Source organism: Manacus candei, unplaced genomic scaffold, assembly GCF_025592945.1.
Source record: "Manacus candei isolate 608988 ecotype Guabito, Panama unplaced genomic scaffold, ASM2559294v1 h1tg000052l, whole genome shotgun sequence".
In the NCBI taxonomy this organism is placed as follows: domain Eukaryota; kingdom Metazoa; phylum Chordata; class Aves; order Passeriformes; family Pipridae; genus Manacus; species Manacus candei.
Genome location: NW_026138100.1, coordinates 3,747,066 through 3,770,811, shown reverse-complemented (window position 1 = coordinate 3,770,811; position 23,746 = coordinate 3,747,066). Strand labels below are relative to the sequence as shown.

The window sequence follows — 23,746 nt, the reverse complement described above, 5'->3', positions numbered from 1 at the left end:
AAAAAAAATAAGAATTTACTGTATTTGTTAGGTTTCCACAAGTGTAAATATCTAGAAAAGAAATGTTAAAAAGAGATTCCAAAATCACAAACTTTTGCTGTGAGTTTTTGCTTGTTTATTTACTTAGATTACTAGTACAAATCTTTATCTGTGTGACTGAAAACTATGAGGAAGAGAAGGCAGTTGTCCTTAATGGAGGAACTGGATTTGAAAAAGAAAAAAGCTTCTGGGTTTGCTAAAGGTAAATTGAGAACTTACAGGAAGGGCAGTGAGCGTTTTGGACCCTGTTGGTAATTAGAAAGTCACAAATAGATGCTCAAAATGGAACAGCATTTGAAGCTAAAATGAAGTCAGGAAGGACAAGTTCTATTGAAATTCCTGGAGACAGCATATAAAGAGGTACCATGGAGCTCCACAAATAGCTGAAAACTAGAAATGGAGATAGGAATGGTCAGTGAACTGCTAGAATGATCCTTTATATTTTAATCTTGGTGAGATGTCTAGATCTCTTTGCAGACATGGTTGTCTGTCAGCCTTATCTCATAGGTGATATACAAAAGGAGAAGGTATTCTCAACTAAATTAGAGCAAAACAAAATAAAAATCCTTCAGCAACCGAAATGGTAACATCTTCATCAAATATGACATTTGACAGAACATGTTTTTCTTGCCACCAAATAAAAAACTCTATTGGAATCCACAAAGGCAAATACCTAAAGGATTTCCCAGATAAGAAAACATAGAAACATAGAAAATTACTCCAAATTATTAGGTTAAAAGAACATTGTTGTTGATTCATGAGAATATCAGTAGAAATCAAACTAAATAAGTCTTTTCCACCTTAAGAAAGCCCTTCTACTGAGTAGAATATTCAGGTAAGTTTATAATAATATTGGCAGTTAATGGAATATAAAAACACTGGGAATTTTAAATGGGATAAATAAAACTTAACATGATTTCTAACATAAGGGGCTTATTAGGGCTCTTAACCAATTTATATGGGGGGATTTATGTTATTTTTTTTTACTGATGCAAACTGTTCTCAGAGCAGTTTTATTATAACAACTATATCTGATGTAAATTTCATAATTTTAAATTAGCTTTTCTATTCTATTCTTCTATTACAATGTGTCCTCTATAGTTATGTTCTTTTATAGAAACAGTTGCACCTGTTTAGCTATCTAAAAGCTGTCACATTGATTTTTTCATTTTTTTTCTTACCTTTAATATCTGATTCCTAAATTTTCAGTTTAGGTGAACCCCAAGTCTCAAAACTTCAAGTTATTGCTCACACACATGGCAGGAAATTCCCTTGAGACTCTCCACTGAGAACTCTGCAGTGCCTGCACCTATCCGCTGAGATCTCGAGACCCACTGCCTATGTCCCATTGTACTGATTTAATAAGATTGCAGAATGATTCCAAAGCTTTGCAAGCTTGTCCTTCATATTGGTTACCTATGTGGGGTATATGTTACATTTGCTTTTATAAATTCCTGTCAGATTCTGATTCTTCTACTGTAATGTGTAAACTGGGGACAATGTCTTAAAGTTTTCTGCGATAAAATTAACAAAATATCCCATGTTTGGCACTGGCTTTCCCAAGTGAAGTCTGTGAAGAGTGGTATTTAGGAAAGCTTCTTTGAATTCACTGCATGGTGCACTATTTTCACAAATAGATAACCTGCAGTGAAGAATGTGTATGAGTTTTGAGGTATGAACCAGACCTTTATGTCCACACTCCAGAGAACTGCAGACTGTTCCCCTGCTGTTTTTTCCAAGCTTGTTTTTATCTTAAAACAGCAGACTTGTTTCTTGTCATCACAGAATCCATTACAGTTTATAAAGCGAGATGACTTTCCCTATGGGTTCTCTTACTAATTTGGCAAAGAATATATTCAGGTGAATTAATGAAATCCTGGGTTTTCAATTTTTCCTCTTGTATACTCCCTATCAGTGCTCAGTGGGTGAGTGTATCTGTCTGCTGGAGCTATGAATGTTTCCATCTCTGTGATTCTACTCTCACTACAGCTTTTACCTTTCTACTGCTCTTTTGCAACCCAGGTTACTGTGTCAGACCTGGGCATCAGATCCATCCTTGGAGAGGAGGGGAGAAATTTGTAACAGGAGTTTATAACAGGAGTTAAAGTCAAAGAGTGTTACAGGTTGGAGAGCAGCTGAGATACGCCAGGGCACTCACAGGGTACAAAATACATTGCAGGGGCAATTGATTCAAATGCAGAGTATTCCTCTATAAAGCTAAAATACTTTCAGAATGTCTGGGAAAACTGAAGCAAGTCTTCAGCTGTTCTCCTCAAGCATAAAATCCTTCTCTTTCTTTCTCCATTAAAAAAAAACAAAAAAACAAAAAAACCCCAAAACAAAACAAAACAAAAAAAAACCAAAAAATCAAATCCCCCAAAAAACCCTCTCACCAAATACATGTATTTCTAATAAATTTCTATGTAATTTGTAGCAGATGTTAACTTTTTTTTCTGACACTACACTTCTTAGATGCACTAGTCAGTTTTTTTTCAAGTTTATTAACTAAATTCCCATGATTCACTAAATTGCTTGTTTATCTCTTTTTTCCTAATTCAAAAAGTAGTAGAAAAATAGAATCAACCAAGTTGAAAAAGACCTCTGAGATCATAAAGTCCAACCCTTGATCCAACACTGCCGTGGTTACTAGACCATGACACTAAGTGCCACATCCAGTCTCATCTTAAAAACCTCCAGGAACAGTAAATCCACCACCTCCTGGGCAGCCCATTCCAAGGTCGGATTACTCTCTCTGTAAAAAATTTCTTCCTAATACCCAACCTAAACCTCCCTTGGCACAGCTCAAGACCATGCCCTCTTGTCTTACTGCTGGTTGCCTGGAAGGAGAGACAGACACCCACTTGACTACAACCTCCTTTCAGGTAGTTGTAGAGAGTGATGAGGTCTCCCCTGAGCCTCCTCTTCTCCAGGCTGAACAACCCCAGCACCCTCAACCTCTCTTCATAGGACTTGTGCTCGAGTCCCTTCACCAGCCTCATTGCTCTTCTCTGGACCTGCTCCAGCACCTCAATATCCTTCCTGAACTGAGGGGCCCAGAACTGGACACAGTACTCCAGGTGTAGCCTCACCAGCGCTGAGTACAGGGGAAGAATCACTTCCCTAGACCAGTTGGCCACACTGTTCCTGATCTAGGCCAGGATGCCATTGGCCTTCTTGGCCACCTGGGCACACTGCTGGCTCATGTTCAGCTTCCTGTCAATCCAAACTCCCAGGTCCCTTTCTTCCTGGCTGCTCTCCAGCCACTCTGTCCCCAAACTGCAGGGGGTTGTTGTGGCCAAAGTGCAGGACCCGGCACTTGGCCTTTTTGAACCTCATCCCATTGGAATCAGACCATCTCTTCAGCTTGTCCAGGTCCCTCTGCAGAGCCCTCCTGCCTTCCAGCTGATCAACGCTCACCCCCAACTTGGTGTCATCTGCAAATTTACTAATAGTACACTCAATCCCTTCCCCCGGATCATCAATAAAGATATTAAACAGAACTGGGCCCAACACTGATCCCTGGGGGACACAACAAGTGACCGGCCGCCAACTGGATGCAGCACCATTCACCACCACTCTCTGGGCTTGGCCCTCCAGCCAGTTTCTAACCAAGTAGAGAGTGCCCCTGTCCAAGCCATGGGCTGCCAGCTTTTTCAGGAGAATGCTGTGGGAGACGGTGTCAGAGGCTTTGCTGAATCCAGGTAGATCGCATCCACAGCCTTCCCCTCATCCACCAGGCGGGTCACCTGATCATAAAAGGAGATCAGGTTGGTCAGACAGGACCTGCCCTTCCTGAACCCATGCTGATTGAATCTGATCTCCTGTCCATCCTGTAGGTGCTGTGTGATTCCATTTAGGATGATCTGCTCCATAACCTTGCCAGGCACTGGGGTCAGGCCGACAGGCCTGCAGTTTCCCAGGTCCTCCTTGCAGCACTTTTTGTGGATGGGTGTGACATTCGCGAACTTCCAATCATCTGGGACCTCCCCAGTGAGCCAGGACTGTTGGTAGGTGATGGAGAGCGGTTTGGTGAGCTCTTCTGCCAACTCCCTCTAGTTTAATATCTAGTTGCTGAGGGGACCAAAGAGATCTTGTCATTGCGTTTCACAAGTCCTGTCAAAACCTATTATCAGAATGATGAGTGGTGTTTATACCACAAGCTACTAACAGAATTTGCAAGCTATCTCAAAGAATTTTTATTCCTGAAGTCGTTTTTATGTTTATTTTTCTGAAGAAGTGTGAATAATGGCTATTGTGCTTAGCATGCATATCCATGAAATGCCATTTCCTTTGGACTAATCCCTGAGTAACCAATTGCAGGCACAAATAGTCTCAATCTCATAATGCACTCAGGAGCACATTGCCCTGAAGGTACTGGAAATCCCTACATCTCCTCTGCATGGAAAGAATGTAAGTGGTACTACTGTCTTTATTGGTGCTTACAAAATACTATTATAGGTAACCAGAAAAAATGTATCTGATAACACACACATAATTATTATATTTTGTTACTACAAGGTTGATGTCCTTATTACCATTAAAATCCAGCTAGTTTGAGTGACCTTTATATCATGTTCTGTATAAAATGCTTAGCAGTAATGATAAGCCAAATATAAGCCTTTTGAATAAATATAACCCATATGGTATTGCTCAGGAAGTCGATAGCAGTTGAATATTTCCATTTGTTCAGCAGATGTGCTACTGCATCGCCTAATGGTCACAAACAAGAGTAAACAACAATGAGAAGTGCAAATTTTGCTATACATCTTACTCATCTTCAGCTGGGAAATGGCCAAATGGAAACTTTCATATATTTTCCCATTGGCTGAACATCTGGTTATGCTAATTCTGACCTCAATACTTCAGATACAGCCTAGGAACTATTAGTTTTAAATATTGTTTTTATAATCCCATGGACTCTGTAAAAATATCCTTAAAATTAGTGTAAGCTTATCTGTATGACTCCAGCTGCAATGGTTTCCCAAGAATTGCCTGAGACACTGTATTACCTGATCAATCCCAGGATCCCACACTGCCTACATGCTCTTCTCATCTTGGCTTTTCTGAAATGCCACAGTTGCCTTGACCACCAATGACATTTAAACATGGGACATGGCCTGCATAGAATTCAAATTCTCTTCTTATAAGCAGCATAGATGCCATGGCACTGGACCAGCTCAGGATGACATGAACCCAATCCTCAAAAATGTTTCAGGAGCTGTGAGAGCCCCTAAGCCCACTCCCTTGCTCCTTCCTGCATTCCCATCTCCAGCAGTGAGCAGCCTCAGTCACTGCCTGTGCCAGCTTGGACATCAGCAAAAAAAAAGCCTCCTGCATCAGTGGGATCTCAGCAGGCACTATGCCTGCTCAGAAGGGGCTCCACAAGATATCTTTCTCTCATCTAAATTCTTTGAACAATCCTCTTTTTTGTGAGAAGCTCCTTTGGACATCTCTAAGGTGCACAGCACCCCTCACACTGGCAACTTGGGCCAGGGGCGACTTCTCTAGCCAGACTTAAGAAGGAAGGGGTCTTCCTGGCCAAAAAAGAAAAAAACCTTTTACAGTCTGCTGAACCCTTTCCCTCTCATCTATTGGACTACCACAGCTTCATAGATTTTTCCTATTGCCCAGGAGCAGACTTGTTACTAAAACTAGACAGCATATAGAAACAGGGCAACACATCTTGGAAGATGGCCTTTCTTCACAGCTCACAAGCATGTAGCAAGTCCTGCCTGACCTCAGCCTGTGAGGTATATACCTGTACTGTTTTTATGGCAATTTGACTCCAGACAGTCAAGAAATTTACTGTACAGAAAAAGCAGCTGAGCCCTAATTTTGCATTCACTACTGAAAAGTGTTAGGACATGTGCTTCCTCATAGATAACATTTTGGGGCAAAAATCATGCACAGATGTTTCATAGATAGCAAGATATCGACTCACATGAAAAGTCATAACAATAGCTAGCTTCCCAAATGTATGTCATATGAATTCCTCTTTAAATTATGCTGAAATCCTTACATTATGCAATATTTCTGATAACTACACCAAACTGAGATTAGACAGGCTTGTCCCCACCATCTGCCACTAGGTCTTCAGCTCCTTTGTGCTCTGAAGTAAATTATGATATTTTAACCAGCATGAATGCTGATCCTGTGGAAGTAAGCATTAATTTCATCCACAATTATGTAGAACTGCCATTGAAGAAAAAAACATGAGGAATCTTGGACTCTCAGTCAATTGCTGCTTCACAGAAAAACCAAGACAGCACCACTGGGACATGGTTGTATAAAATGACAGAGGCAAAGAAACCGATAAGTATGCCCAGGGAGGGGTGCAGGAAGTTAATAATTTGCATTTCCCTGTGAAACACTGAATAATTCAAATTAGCAAATAACTTCCACTCCTCTGGTCCTGAGCTGGGGAGAAACTAACCACATTTAGCTATAGGAACTGAGGAGTGCAAGACAAGTCTTTTATAAAACCTCAGGGTTTTATAATTAGCAGGTCTTCTAAGTTCTTTAAATTCTTTACCACTGCTCTTAGGATGATAAAAAACTGTTTTCCTAATTTTTTAAAATCATTTTTCTGCTCTAGATTGGACTCGGAGTTAGCAAAAGAGGCCTGGTAGCATAACAGACTAGGGAAATCAATTGTCCACTATTACCCCTCATGCCATTTACCTTCTGATAGCAACTCAGTATGTGGAAATAAGTACTAAAAAAAATGCTGTCAAAGTGTTCATGTTTTGGAATTAAGTTTTTTTTTTTTCTCAATTTCTTAATCTTTACATTTCAAATCTTACTTTTTATAGTAAAAATAACAAATCATAATTTTTTTTATAAAGATCATGGTGTAATTACAACTGCTCCTACAAAGGATCTGGTTGGAAGGAAGGTGTTATCTGTCATGCCAAAAGTCCAATAGTAGGCAGTAAACCTGAACACATATGGAATAACTTCAAATTAAAGCACTAGAGCAATTTCTGTTCTTGATCTTTCTTCCTAACTCCAACATTTTCCTCAAAAGAGTACCTACAGTAAAGCTATTTCAACCCAAATTCTTTCTTAACCCCTTTTTGTTGGAGGAAGCCACTTCAACATGGTCTGAGAAACATTACAACATAACATTGCAATACAGCAACAGAATATCAAGTTTATGTAATTTACCTCAGTAAAGGGAATCCATTTTTCTAGACTTCTTTAAGTGGTAATAGTCTTGCTCATATTATTGGCAGGGCTGCTAGCACTGCCTAGTCTCATTACTCACTCATTACTTGAAAAAGATCCTGTTTTCAATGGAATGGGTCTTTTCTAAAATTGAACCATTTGTGCTGAAATATTCTATGCCAGAAGACTGCCTCAGCATGAATTGGCAATTATCATAAAGTAGTGCTGATGACAGTAATTTCAACCAATATTCTTCAGAAGATGGAAAGAGTGTATCTCCTTTTTAAAACCTCTACTGATTTCTTTGTTTCCTTCTTTCTTTCCTTCCTTTCTTTCTTTCCTTCCTTTCTTTCTTTCCTTTCTTTCTTTCTTTCTTTTCTTTCTTTCTTTCTTTTCTTTCTTTCTTTTCTTTCTTTCTTTGTTTCCTTCCTTTTTTTCTTTCTTTCCTTTCTTTCTTTCTTTCTTTCTTTCTTTCTTTTCTTTCTTTCTTTCTTTTCTTTCTTTGTTTCCTTCCTTTTTTTCTTTCTTTCCTTTCTTTCTTTCTTTTTCTTTCTTTCTTTTTTCTTTCTTTCTTCTTTCTTTCTTTTTTCTTTCTTTCTTTCTCTCTTTCTTTCTTTCTTTCTTTCTATTGAAAAGCCCTATCTTTGAAGCAGGAACTGAAATTAGAGAGAAATACTCTGCAATTATATGACTTGTGCAGACTTAATAGAAATTAGCCTATATTTGGGCAAACCTAAACCCCCTAATGAACTGCAGTTTTTATTAGTAGCAATGAACTTTTTGTGTTGCTATACTGAATGAAAAAGCAAAAGCTTTCCAAATTAGGACTTCTGGCTATGTATAAATGAAGAACTCAGGAGTGCAGGAATGCTTCTGGCACTGGATACACGAGCTGTACTCCAGGGCAAGAACTCTGCTCACATTGGTACACCAGGCATCTCTTCCAGGTGTGCAGTGGAAAAACGCAACACTGAAGATCATGATGTCCTCATGAACAGCCATCAAAGTCATATAAATGCCCTTTGAAAACAGAGCCACACATTCATTAGAGAAAAAAACATACCTATTGGATCAGTGATCTCATGGTGTGCCCTGCAGGAGGTATGGCTATCTGTTTACCAAGCTTAAATTTATCTTTCTTTGTTATGTGGTGACATTTAGAAGTTATGCTGTAGGGTTTTTTTATTTTGGTTGGGTTTTGCATTGTGTTTTTTATTTTTGTTAGTTGTTGCTTGGTTTTGATTTTAGTTTGATTTTTTGGGATTTTCGACGTTTTTTGGGGGGGTTTATTTGGTTGGTGGGTTGGTTTGTTTGGGGTTTTGTTTTGTTTTTGTTTTGTTTTTAAGAAAAATAACCCCGGTCCTCCAGCTGCTTATTTCTCATAGCAATATTTAGGTATCTGTCTGCTACCAGCTGTGGAAATATATCTACTCTATCTGTTCTGTTGCTCTTTATCGGTTTGCTCAACATTGCCTTATGTCGAAAAATTTTGCAATTTTCCTGAAGACTTTAAAACTCATTTATGGACGTTCAGTGTTTGAAATTCATAAACGTTTTTTCATAATTTCAAAACAAACTTTGCAAAGAAAGATAATTAGTTTAGCCAGAAAATACTGTCTTGTGTGTGTTTTCTACTTAAATGTAAAAGTGCAAAAAACCCCTCCCAATTGGCCAAACCTGTAAGTGAATATTTCAAAAATTATTTTGGTTTATTTTACCTCTTTTTTACAAATGTAAGCCATGAAGTACACATAAAAGAACTGTGCTATGATATAATTACTCTCAAAAAATTTAACACTGCTATAGATCGATATAAGAAGCACATCTCATGTCTTTCACGCAATGGAGTTTAAAAAAACCTAGTGTGCTTTTAAAAGGAAAGAATATGTGGGAGGAAATTCAAACTGGAGAAAAATACCTATGCATTTCTTTTTGATTTGAAACATCAGTTGAGAGCTTTCATAGAATTTGAGGAACTATTATCTCAAAAGTTGCCGTCACAAATTTATACTTAAATTCGTTTATCATTTGCCATCTGTGGAACTCAGTCTCTTTAAGACAGTAGTGAAGTACACCTTCCATGCAAAACTTTATTTGTAAAAATTGTTACATCTATGTTTCAGATGATGAAATGGAGAATAGATATACCCAAAGTTATATGTATATTGCATTGGACACTTGAGGCTCTTTCCTTCTAGCAAATCCTTTCACGGTCAAAGCCAAACAAAATAGACTGAAGAGGAGACATCATGGAGCGGTGGAAGGGAGCATTTGCCTTGTGTACTTGTTTGGGAGATGACCACAATAACTACTTAGAATCATAAATCATAGAATGGTTTGAGTTTAAGGATTGGGACGACCTTAAAGATCATCTAGTTCCAACCTCACTGCACTGGGCAGGGACTCCTTCCACTAGGCCAGGTTTATCAGAGCCTCATCCATCCTTGTTTGGAGCACTTCCAGGGATGGGGCACCCTCTGCTTCTCTGGACAATCTGTTCCAGTACCTCACCACCCTCACAATAAAGGATTTCTTCCTAGTATCTATTTTAAGCCTGCATTCTTTCAGCAAAAGACCAACCCCCCTTGTCCTATCACTACATGCCCTTGTAAAAAGTCCACCTCCAGCTTTCTTGTAGGCCCTCTTCAGGTGTTGGAGGGCTGCTATAAGGTCTTCCTATAACCTTCTCTTTTCCAGGCTGAACAACCCTAAGTCTCTCAGCTTGTCACCACAGGAGAGGTGCTTCAGCCTTCTGATCAACTTAGTGGCCTTACTCTGCCCTCACTCCAACAGGTTCATGTCTTTCTTGTGTTGGGACCCCAGAGTTGGATGCAGTACTCCATGTGGGGTCTCACAGGAGCAGATTATAGGGGCAGAATCACCGCCCTTGACCTGCTGGCCATGCTGCTTTTAATGCAGACCAGAATACAGTTGGCCTTCTGGTCTGCAAGTGCACATTGCTGAATCATATTAAGCTTTTTGTCCACAAACAGCCCCAAATCTTTCTCCCAAGGCTAGTCTTGGTCCATTCTCTGACCAGCCTGTACTTGTGCTTGGGATTGCATTTGGCCTTGTTGAACTTCATGAGGTTTGCACGGCCCCACCTCTCAAGTCTGTCAAAGTCCCTCTGGATGATATTACTTCCCTCCAGTGTGTTGACTGCACTGCACAGCTGGGTGTCCTTGGCAAACTGAGAGTGCACTTGATCCAACCATCCATGTTGCCAACAAAGATGTTAAAAGGTGCTGGTCCCAATAATGATCCCTGAGGAATGCCGCTTGCCACTGGTCTTTACTTGGACATCAAGCTGTTGACCACAACACTTCAAGTGCAAACATCTATCCAATTCTTCATACATTCAGTAGCCCATTCATGAAATAGATGTCTCTCTAGAGACAAGGATATTGTCTGGGACTGTGTTAAATGCTTGGCACAAATCCAGGTAGATGACAACTATTGCCCTTTTCCTGTCCACCACTGTTGTAACTCCATTACAGTTTTACATACTGAGATTCGCATACACTCATAGTATTTTGAATGAACAGGAGTACCTTTATATGTATAGAGATCAGCTCCAAAACATGAAGCTGTTCCAATTCTTGAATAGACTTTGAAAGGTCCTGAGAAATATACAATAAGAGTCTTCTAGAAAATCCCTCCATTATTTTTATATAGTTAGGGCATACCTTTGGAAATTGAAAGTTTGAAGTTATAAATGGCAGACAGGATTGATAAGGCCTGTCTGTGTAATTATATTATATATACTTGTTAGCATAATTATATATTATATCTGTTTAGTATAATGCTATAGGTAACGATAGTTTTAATTTATTTTTTTATTCTCATCTATTCCACTGGAGGCCTCAGAGGTTTTTCAATAATTCAATTACTTTAATAAAAAGAAAGTGAGTTAATAAACATTTAATAAAAGCGCTTGGATTAACACATTTTGAAACTAAGTATATTTATGTAAGAAAATGGCATTGCAATGAATTTAATTAACAAGTCTATTAATGTTCTATATTATTATTAAAAGTAAGGCCCTGTAGCCATATGCTATGAAAGAGAAGTCTTAACTGTGGAAAAACTATGCTGCGAAAACATTTCCATGGAAAACTTTTCTCAGGTCTGAAAATATCCATTAGGTAATTCTACACATTGTTGACTGCTGGAACTGCAGGGTAAAAATGTTGAAAACAGATGTCAAGATCATTTGCAATGGAATATTTTATGTCTGTGGCTGTCCCAAAATAAACAAACAATACATCTACCCTTCAGAAGAAGGGTCTAATCAATGAACAGTGCAGCTTTTTCCTGTTAGTATGTTTCAACTGATATTTTTATCGTACTTTGGTAGAGAAAAAAGACTTGACCTGAAAAATTAACTCAAGTTTTAACTTTCAATTCAGAACCTCGAGTCAAACTTTTCCCGTTTTTTCTCATTATATGTGCATTTTAACAATGACAGACTCTACTAGGCTTCATGTTAGTTGGCCTGTTTGGTCTTAAGACATACTGTGCTTTCGCTCACTTTGGTTCTACCACAGCCTGACAGTGTCACCTGATGAGTCAAGGGGAATGTCATGCCACTTCAGACAGACATACACAGCTTGCGGTATTTCAACGTCATGACAGCTAGACTGTTGTGTGTGTTTCAATGCCTCTCTTCTTCAGTTCCCTTGAGGGGTATGGGTAAGAGCATTTCAGCACTCTCTCAAACTGCTTTATTTCTGCAAGGTGACTGAAAAATAAGTTAGAGAATGGAAGGCTGAGCTGTCCCTAGAGTACCAGAGAAACTGGAAGATGCAGTCACTTTATTTCTGATCTACATCTTTTCCTATCAGTAGGGTTTATGCTAAACCGACAGTTCATGTCCAAAGAAGCACTTGAGGGCGAGGAAGTCAAAACGAAATGTTTAATGTTCCCCCAGAAATTAGTTTAAGCACTATGTCATCAACAAGAGATATGTAAAAACTTTTAAGCTGACAGGAAATATCATTGCCTTCTAAACTCAGAGCATGCTGTGATATTGTGGGTGTATTTTGACTTAGCCCCTGAAGGGGCTTCAGTTTCCCATGTCATGCCTTCTTGTTTCGCTATTAGAAATAGGAAGGCAACATCTTCTAACATCTTCTGATGGTTGTGTAGCTAATTGTGACAGCACTTATCACACTCTGAAGTGTCTCTATGTCATGGGTGAACACTTTTCACTGCTGCATTGCTGCTGCCTCGTGCTACACATTCTGCTGTATAAGAAAGAGATGATACACTTATACCTGCCTAGTTCTGATACACCAGCATGCTCTGTAAAGATCTACCAGTGAATATATGATTTTGTCAAACAAACCTCACAAATGATAGTCTTTCACTGGGCTTGATTTCTTCTTTTCCTTCTGCAGTGAGATGAACCCTACTGCAGAATATTCTGGCTGAATAACAGATCATTCAGAGCCCAGGTTCATTCCTGACTCAGGACAGTTCCGGGAAAGTAAACCACCAGGTTTTTCTGTTGCATTCAAACGTACAGACACATAGATTTTTGCATTTTGAGTTATAGCTTTATCTGTGGTCTCCATATGGTTTTCATTTTTTTCTTTGTAAGTTTGCATTTCTATGAAAAAAACAACATATAGACTTGTCCTAAAGGTTCTATCAATTTACACAAATTGAGGGCACAGATGTGGAAATTATGGCAACATTGTAGAAAAGTGTCACAGGGACCCACTCCCCATATCCTTCAGTCACATAATCCCACTGACTTCAGCAAATACTGGTTTAAGTTAAGCAACAATGCCTCGATTATGTTCTTCCACTCAGAGCAAGAAAATGACTCACAGCAATTAGCTTGACAAACAAAATCATGTTTTCCAGCCACGAATGATTAAAGATTAAGCTTTGATGACACATTTGTTTATCATCTATGATTCAAGGTATGGTTTGTACCTGTAGATCTTAGCCTGGGATTTGTTCCTGTGGTACCTCTCACATATATCACTTTGTAAATGTGTACATAGTAATTTGCTATTTATGCTACGTGGTACTTAATTTATGTTGTGTTATTTCTGCTCTCTGTTGGAATACTTATTTTATTTGGAAAGGATTAAGTCTAGAAACACAAATACCAATGCAAACTGAGGGTGGATGAAATATTTCTGACATTTTCTCTTACAATAGATAGTCTTCTGATCAAAAATCATGATTTATATTGTGTGAATAAATTTAGTCATAAAGAACACTAGAAAAAAGCTTATTTTACTCGAACAGATGTTCACAAGCAGTGTCTTCCTATTCTCTCTCAACTGATTCGTAGCTAAAAACTACTCTGTGAAAGTGAAAACATTTGATTTTTTACAGAACATGTGACTTGTGCTTCAAGACAATTTCAAGAGCTAAATGTAAATGTTTTTCTTTTTAATAATTTTCTTCATAGAGTCCAATCTCTTCCACTTCTTACTCATCACTATTTTCAGGATATGCAATTGAAATTTGAATATTTATGTATTGTCACTTGAAATTAGCTCTTCTCAGCTATTACTTCACAGTCATAATGAGGTGATAATGTGTCTTTGTATAATTCAAGAGCCAGCTGGATGATTCTTGTCCTTCCTGCAGTAGCCTGATGTTAATTCAGCCAATGTGTTTCAGGAGAGCTGTATTTGATGTTTGCTAATTTATTCTATGTGACTTGTCTATTATGCCATAGTGAGTTTGGATGACTGCTACTTCAAAATGAATGTAGTGCACTCTCATATCACTTGCTCCATCTAAATTAAGTCTTACTAAATCTCGTTTAAGTGATCATAGTGATTTCTCTTCCATTAGACATATATATTTGTATATATTAACTGTGTGTTTTCTCTCAAACTATTAAAGACAGAACCCGAGAAGGTATTCAAACAAGGTTTTTAAAAACTGTAACTGTGATTAAAGGAAATAATGAAGTGTACCAGTGATAGAAGATTTAAAATACAACGGGAAAGGAGAAAAATAATGCTTCCTGACATCAGGGTAATTAAGCATATAGTAGCCTAAAGAGATGAAGACTGGAGGTAATAACATACCGTGGCTGTTCCTTCAGCTTTATGTTTTTTCTAACAGCCTCATTTTACTTTCTTGCCTCATAGTCAGTGAAGTTTTAATATGCTGATAATTCAATGTATTACTGATGATGTCTCTGAAATGAAGAAGTTTTCAAAAAGACAAAAGGTCTTCCTTCTCTTACTCTTGTCTGATTTATATGCTTGATTTGGGTTTAGAGATGGGATTTCTGAAATTTTTGCTCTGTTACTGAGTAGGCTTTTTTTCAACCTGTAGTCTGAATGATGCTGTGAATTGGTCAAAAGAAGGAAATAAAAGGACATATCTTCTATGAGTTCTACATGTCATGCATCTAGGTCCCATTTACTGTCAGTTTTTTGAGGACATTTTTGTCAGTTCAGAGTTTCTGAGGTGATATGAGTAGCTTGTCATGGTTTCTAACATAAACCTGGAAGCATATATTTCATGCCTTGGCTTTTGGCATGTAGATGAATCTGGGTATTAGTGGGCATAAAATTTAATGTTGGATGAGTGTGGAAAGAGTCTCTTTGGGTTATGTCTTGGTAGTGGATACCTATATAGAGTATTTGCTCTGGCTTAAGCCCATGCACCAAGACACAGTCCAAAACTGTGTAGAGAGTTTGGATAATCAGCAGGCAGTGCTTGAAGGTGCTTGAGTCTGCTGTCTGTCCCTTTTTATTCAGCAGCAGTTGCTTAGCCTGTAAGATGGTCTAAGATCTTCCTCCCAAGATCTATGTGAAGGTACTGGGGCAAAAGTTTGACACGACTTGTAGGACAAAACATGGTGCTAAATGCCTTACTGATCTACAGGACAGCCCCAGGAGGATGTTTTTTCACTTAAAAATCCACTTTCCCATCTTCTGGGCCTGCTCAGCTTTCATACTACATATGGCTGTACCTAAAACTACAGATGGCTTGGAGGGAATGCTATGTATCTCAGACACTGAGCTCTCAGATACTGTGTTTCATTTGCAGGGACTGTTCACTGGGTACTGTCTATACACGGAATTTGAACCTTTGCTCATTTGGTACTGAACATGTTCTGAATTGCTTTAAGTAAAGAGCTGTGGACTCATTAATGGAAAAGAAACATTCTTTTTCTTGTAGTTTAAATTAGTTTTAATATCTTTTGCTAATTTCTTTTCGAATTTAAAACAACTAAAAATTTTTTTATTTGCTTTACATTCTTTTGGTGTTTATTACAAGCATATTTCAGCTCTGCCCAATGTGTTTTTTACCGTATGTTTTTCCCCAAATTACCAACCAGCATGTGCCTCTGAGATCCATTTTTTTCATTAAAAGGGTTTTATTCCCTTAGCATAGCAATTACGTTGATTATTTCTAAGTGTAGACAGATACAGTCATGCTAATAGAGGTAATTACTTCTGTTGCATTACAGTGGTTTGGAGGGATTTGCCTAGGCACTAGCCATGCCAGTTGTCGCAGCTGTCTGTGGGTTGGGAAGTGCTGGACAGTCTGATTAGGATGATAATTAATGTCTAGAGGAACTCTGTCAGGTACACAAAATCCTTTGTATCTTGAGATATTTAGAGAGAATTACACGTTCTGATGTACTTGTCTTTTAGAAAGCAATTGTCTCTGCGATATCTTGAAAATCCAGGTGCACACTCAGCAGGGGATCTCCCAGTCTGTTTGTGAGAAGCTTAGAGTGGCCAAGCATAAAAAGAAACTGCAGAATGTACTAGACTAAATAATTCTTTGACCCACTTATTTACCCATTTGGGTAAATAAGAGATCTAGAGAAAAATTGAGAAGTTCTATAAAAACAATAGAGATAAACACAAAGATTGTTTTGGGGACTGATGATCTTGATGGCAGCAAAACTGATATGGTAACATAAAACTGAATGATAATGGAGGCTGAGAATCTGTTGGAAAGAGGTTATTGGAAATTCTACTGCTTCTGACTTACGTTGCTTGAGTTCCTGATAATGTTTGGTTGGACTTTATAGCTGTTCTTTTCTGAGGTAAATCTTTCCAGGAGGAGGCAGTTCCAAATCCAGCGTAACCCATTGTTAAACCCTAGAGGGAACCTGCTCTAAACTACCCTTGGGAAAAGAAATGTCCAGAAAGCTGATAGAAACCATCTCAAATGGTTGAAGACACCAAAAAAATTAAAACTGGCTTAAAATAGTTCAGAAAAAAACCCTTCTTTTTTGAGTTAACACCACCATTATTCAAATAAGAATTGAGGCAGATAATATGAAAGAGAATATTTGGGACAAATAATTGATTTAGTGGAGAAAAAAACTGGGAGAAAAAAAGCCATCTTTGAAGGTGGCTTATTTATATTTGTGAAGTTTGCAATTTTCAAGAGAGAGAGTTCACACACAAGGGTACACATAGTATACCGAAAATGACATTATTTGAAAACTTATCTTGTGTGGCTCATGAAATATCAAAATATCAGTCTTATGTCTTCCTTGCAACATTTAAATATATTAGAGTTGACTCATCCCATTTCTGAGCACTGACATCAAAAACAAAAACCAAAAAAACCCAGAAAATCCAGTTATTATGGATGTCAGGTAGAACCACAATGGTCTAGGAGAATGCCAGAAATAAGCTGACAATCTAGGAACAGAACAAGAGGTACAGCATAAGAATGACAATCTACAGCAGTCACTAGACTAGAAATGCGTCCCGTAGTGAGATGCCATGGCTTTCTTCTTCATGTCCTCTATTTATCAGAGAAGGAAGTTTAACGTTTCTACTCGAGATGATTAACTGCCAAAAGAAGCACATCAGCACCAGTGATATGCATCTGAACTTATTGAAAGCTGCCACCAGACCTTAGAAATTCTTATTCACTCCAGCAACAGCACTATTGTTTAAATCACTGTCATATAGGAATATGAAGGAATATAACATGAGTAGTTTTAAAGCCAAGAGAATAGATGAAAAGGACTTTTCAGGCTGAAGAAAGGCCTTTAAAGCCATTCAAGATTCTCCAACAAAATGAGGCAGAGATAAAAAGGGACTTTTACCACATCCGCATTGGGCTACATTTCCAAAGAGAAGTTGCAGAGATAAGAACTTTAATGTGTTGGCCTCTACCTTCTCTATACTACCCGGAGAACTGGAAGGAAAATACATGATGTGGTTTATCAGAAGACAAGTTGTTCAGCACAAACAAATCAAAACTCCCTTTATCCATTTCCATTTGGAACAAACTAATTGCTGTTATCTTAACTGTTTTCCCTTTAAGCACTTTATAATTTTAATAGTTGTAAATAAAATTATAGCAGCCTAATGTAACATTGTCTTCTGATTTCTATTAGGATATTTCTTAAATTATGTATTACAATTATTTCCTTTGGCTTTTTGACAATTCCTTAAATTGCTCTTAGGAAAAAATCTTGTAACTCACCAAAAAAATAAAATTTCAGGAAAAAAAAATTCCTTATTTAAACATGAATAACCATAGCACTATCTATCCCTGCAGTCTAGATCCAGTCACACAAGACAAAACAAACAAGCAAAAAAACCAAACCAAAACAACAATAACAAAAAGGATCTTTTACAATAATTTTCACCAAAAGGTATCCTCTATTTTATGTATTTTGAATATCTATTTCTAAATTCTCCAAAGTACTTCAATTTTATAATGTAGGATAAAAATCAAACAATGCTACTGCTCATTCTGTGCATCTGTTAGCATCAAACTATTCACCAACAGCAGGGAATCTTACTTAGGCATCTGATTATGACCACGTGATGTTTTGTAAACTGAAATATTTTTCATCCTAAAAGCAAATAGAGGTGATAGTTGGACTCATGGAATGAATATTGGCACATGCTGACAATACTATGAAGCTTTATCGCTTTATCGCTTCATAATTTTTCTGTCAATTTTTTCAATTATCTTATTTTTTCCGTCAAGACTTTCAGCTATAGTTCACATTGGTTTTTATTTTTCAGTCTTCGAATCACAGAAACTACTTGAAACAGGGTGATCATGAAGAGACCATTCCGTTTACCTCTGAAGAGAAATTAACGTGCTCTTAAGAAAATTCTTTGCTTTAAGAGTAGGCTCAAAATTTTGGGACTAATAGCAAGTTAATACCATCACATGAAATTTGTAAAGGCCTGGTCACTCTGTTTTTGTTACTTGCTAGATATTTTGCTGAGAAATAAGAAAAAATTCTGTGTCTGCTTTAGCTACAATTAATGTTTGAGAAAGTTGCATATTACCCTAGCAATTTGATGGCCTCAATATACAAGAAGAACAAGGCTTGTATGAGAAGCAACATGATTTATTAAACCAGATTATTTATCTAGTCAAAACAGACAAGTTTTCAGGTAGTTTTCTTTCTCACAGGTTATTATTAGTATATTATCCTTAATTTTATCCTATAAGCAACAGGTAAATTTTTATGTGATCCTGAAAAATATAACTGAAAAATATACAGTCTTTGCAAGAGAATGGTTCTTGTGAAATTCTTTCTAGTGAATAGTATATAATGCATAGTATGTAAAAATCTGGTGATAAATAAGACATTGCTAACATACCCAGTATTAAAATTTACTTAGAGAAAGCTGTATTTTATTTTTAGAGAGTGGAACACATATGAAAATTCCTATAAAAACTTTATTTCCATGAAACTTAACATACTACTAATTATAAATGCCTCCTAATATGAGAGAGACCAAAAGCTTTCCTTTCTCTTTCAATGAATTGTAGTGGAATTTTTGCAGAATTACTGCAGTCCTAGAAAAAGCTGTGAATTTTTTTTCAGTGCTGTTACTAGAAGCAATTAAGCTGCCTATAATTAGACCTCATAGATTTTTTCCAGGTTTATGAACATACATTTCCATTGATTTGAATGAGAGTCCTGCACAACAGAAGTCTTTGAGATTGTTGATTTATCTCTAATATTATTTTAAATTTAGCAGACTTTTTGAATTGAATTGAATGACATGACATGATATTACATGATGTCACAGACAGTAAAACAATAAAAGTAAAGAGATGGTAAATCACTGAAAATCAGATTCATTGTGTACTCACTCTCTATGAGTAATGACACTTCTGTACTGGGGCAAAGCCTTTCTTCTCTATTCCATTGTTGAGAATAAAAGAAGCCTTTAAAAACAGCTTAGCTTTGATATCCAATAGTTAGCTAACACTAGAGTAGATTAATTCCACTGCAGCCTTTCTGTGCCTACATTTCCCTAAGAGAAGAGAAAATATCATTTTCTACTGCTTCAATATTTGTACAGATGAGAAGTGGACAGGTCTTATCTAAATATGGCACACTGCTCTTCTGGAAGCAAAGATGCATTTCAGGGAGCTTCAGGGAGCTAAGGTTTCTCATTCCGTTCCCTCGAGGTGGTAATTAGTATCTGCTGGAATCCTGCATCTTTTCTTACTTCTCTGAGCTTCTACTCAAGGAGAAAAGACACAGATTCACCTTTTGTATATTTCCTTCTACAAACTCTTCTGCTCTCAAAACCCAACACTTCAGATCCTGGAACATAATCTGCTGCTTTATCAAAACTAAATACAATGTTGCTTAAAAGAATTTCCACAGAATTTTTTCCCCATTATCTTTATCTTTCTGGTTTTGTGGGGTTTGGTGTTCTATAACCATTTCCTTCTCTAAAAACTTGGTAAGATACACCTTCTTTATAGCATGGAGGGTAGTCAGCTCTGTAGTTATTTCATTTGCCTCCACACTCACAATTTCTGTCCAGCATGTCTGCATTAGTTCTGCCTTAAATACTCTCCACAAAGATGTAGGTGATGACACAGTGTGCCCAGCAGAGGAAATTAGTACTGGGAATATTCTGCTCTAACTATCAGAACTATCTCTATCCTTTTATTTTGAATTGGTGCAACTGAAGCGTACTGCTAGACAGAGTCAGACTGAAGTGCGATGATTTCAGTATAATGCAGACAGTCTTATTGGCTATTTAAATTATTTTTTAATAATGAAAGGCAATAAAACCTGAAGTCTTCATATATTTTCTTTGTTGAAGACCACTATAAATTATATGTCTTGGTCTGGATTATAGTAATTTAAACAGAACCTTATGAGTTGTATTGTCAGAAGTCTGTACATGATACCTTTAATAACAGCATTCAGTGAGTGTAGCAAGCTTGGAATGTGGCTTTAATTCAGTACATTCGATAATTGACAAAGACACTGATTTTGTACAGATTATATTGGCATGTGAAATTACCAGGAAAGGTAAACACATTCATAACTGAAAGCAAGCTATATGGAGTGATCTTTTTAAGAGAAAGAATAATCAATATTAAAAGTAATACTGCTCTGTCTCAACTGACAGATTTGAGTTATCAAAATTAATTACATAATACTGATTCCCTTCATTAGCCATAAAGTTGACAAGAAAATGAGAGCAACACTACACAGCACTAACTTCACTAGCACTAATTTCAAAATAAATTTGCTCTGAAACTAAAGTTGAAAATTTCATAAATGTATGATAGTTCTTATGGTTTCACTGTTATCCTTTTTGCTTTTCAAAAGATTTAGTGAATGTTTCCTTCTTCTATTGATGAGGGAAAAATGGTTCCAACAACATTTCTTATCCCATTATCTTTCTCTTTTTAGGACTACTTAATATCAATATTTCAATATTCTAAAATACCATTTATAAACTACAATTGACTGCTTTTCTTTTACATGATTAATGATTTTTAATGTCAAAAGAGTAATATATTATTTCCTCATATTGTTCACCCCAAGTATGTTGGAGTTGTATGTAATTTAAAGTAAAATTTTTTCGAGGACTTGGGAAAAGTCCCTGGTTCTGGTCACAGTAATTCAGAATGATTCAGAAGATACGGTTGTTCACAACTTTGACTACTTTCTAGTCTACTATTTCAGTCTTAGGAATCAGAGTGGTAAGAGTCGATCTGACAATACGCAGTTGCTAAATTTTATTTCACTTGGTAAGTATATTTTTAGTCAATACTCTGCAGGAAAAACTCTGAGTGATAGTTCTACAGATACAGTAGAATAAAAACTGTGTCTTTCTTGATTACAAAGCTCAATGAAATGCCAGACATTATGCTTGATCCTCCACAGCCTTGTATATTTTTTTTGGTTTTCTGCATTATTCTGATTCAGTAATGTTTTTCAGTTTAAATAACCCTACTGTGCTGTTCAAAATCAGGATCTTTTTATGCATGGAGTGCTGAAAAGCCATTTGTGAGGAGTCTCTGCAGTGAGCTCAAAATCAGTTCAACTTTCTAATTTCAGAGGAATGACAGTAAATGTTAAATTTAAGTAGGCATGGAAATATAGGCAGAAAAATTCTCATTATGGAACAATGCACACACAGATATATGCATTTTAAAAATCCAGTAGTAAACAAACAAAAATAGTAAAGAGAGCAAAATTGCATAGAAGTAGCCTTGCACGTATGTCTATTATACATTGTCTATTATACATGTACGTGCTACTCACGTCTTAATAAAGTTATTTTACTTTTGTGATCAACGTTACTTTAAGTCACTGTTGTTTGCCTCTAGGGGATATTACCAGGAGGAGACAGAACTCACAGTTCCAGCAGCAGTGCTGATATTTGATAAGCATTCTCAGGAGACGACATACAGTGCCAACTCTTCTGCATTCAATCCCTGTGACACAGGCACAATTACACCAACTTCAAGATGAGCAACACCTTACACATTATGTTAGCTAATATATTAATTTCTTTATTCTTAGACTGGATTAAGTCTTGTAGCTGCTGTAACTTTCAAATTGTACATTAAAAAAATGTACCTTGGTTTCAGGTATCCTGTTTCAGTTATAAACCATGAGTCAAACAGAAAAGTCTTTAATCTTTAGTCCTTTTTGTTCCTATTTATGTATTCTCATTTTATGGGTATTAAACATATATTAAATATATAACTACATTTATAAAGTAACTGGTATGGTCATGTCCCCTGAAAAAATTAGATTAATTCTAGATTGTTTTCCCTTCCTTTCTATTTTTATTCTACCTCCTACTTCTTGGCTTTTCCTCTGCATCTTGTTCCAGAGAGTTTGAAATTATTTGTCATATTCACAGTACAGAAGACTTCTTCTGTGTTGTAATATTGTTTTCTCCTTTCTCCATTTAAAAGTATCAAAGATTACCACACAGAGTTGAAGGATGTCCCACTGAGACATTCACAACAGAAGAAATTCCCTAGAATCCAATAAATGAAAGACATTTTAAGTGTAAGTCAGTGAGACGTGACCACTGATGGTTATAGAAGTAGACATGAGTGGTAAGAGTTTTACCAAGCCAGACTCAGAGGGTGTATGGATAACTGGGCACATGTAAGTCTCTGAGTACTGTATGATTCAGCCTGCTCTTCCTGTCACCTACTTCATCTCACTCACTCTTTTGTTCTCCCCCCAATGCTTAGTGTTTCTGTTCAAAAAGGTTTCTTTCACCTTAGTACTCCAGCAATGCCTGTTTTCAGGATGGAGCACAAAAGCATTGACTGCTAAATTGCCTGCAGCTTTCAGAGCAGATCTGAAGAGCTTCCTTAAGTCACAGTGCCTCCTTTCTTAACACCATCTCTCAGTATTTATGAGCATTTGGGGCACCTGAGCCATGTGCCCCTCTCCTAGCAGCAGCCCCTCTATTGCTAGTCCCTCTGCAGACATGCTGTCAGCAGCCTCAGAGAGCATGCTGCTGATCAGCTGGTCCTGTTGGTGTAGATCCTACATTTGGTGTAGGGATTTCTCTCACCAGTTTTTACCTTTCTGAAAGTTTATTCTGACTTCTCTCCAAATCACAGGATCCTCTTTATTAAGTCTTTAAAACTTTTACATTTTTTTTCTCAGTTTTTTTTCTTTCAAAATTATAAAAAATAACTCCTGTAAAATATGTCCTCACATGCAACCCAGTCCCTCCGTCTGAATTCACATGACTTCTCTGTCATTATTTGCAGACCTCTACAAACATCTTCTTATGTTTTTCAGCTGGTTTAAGGTTTCAAAATTTGATATAGAGTGAGGAAAATATATTCACTGTTTAAAAATCTTTGTACTGAACATAATATTATTGCAAATCCATCCAAATATTTCATACTATCTCCCATACAACCCAAAACTTGTCATCAACAGACCTAGGCACATTCCCACACAAGGACATAACTTTCCTTTTTAACAAAAGTTTCAGTACAATGAAGACCTGTAAAATCTATTCTTTCATGTCACTAATTAAGTTTGTCTTTCTCTCTTTACTGTAGCAGTTTCAATTCTTTTGCAGAAATAGAAATCTCTCACATTTAAAAAATTTTTGTCTCTACCTATGCTTTCTCTATTTTTTCTTTCCTTTGGTCCCTTTCTGACTTTTTACTTCCCTTCTTTTTCCCATTTCAATTCTCTCCCACTTTCTGGTTTATATCCTTTTAAAGGTTAAATTCTACCACAGAAGGACTCTTTCCTATTCTCCACACCACAATGTGCAAATTCTGCTCCTTTTTTATT

General features: G+C 37.0%; 1 long non-coding RNA gene across 1 annotated transcript in view; it reads right to left on the bottom strand.

The window, feature by feature from the left end:
• The window catches only part of LOC127477399 (uncharacterized), a 40,261-nt gene extending 18,361 nt beyond the window's left edge, over nt 1-21,900 (bottom strand). The window contains exon 1 of the long non-coding RNA XR_007906939.1: nt 21,820-21,900. This is a non-coding gene — a long non-coding RNA (uncharacterized LOC127477399). The remainder of the gene's footprint in view (nt 1-21,819) is intronic.
• Nucleotides 21,901-23,746: the final 1,846 nt, after the last annotated feature.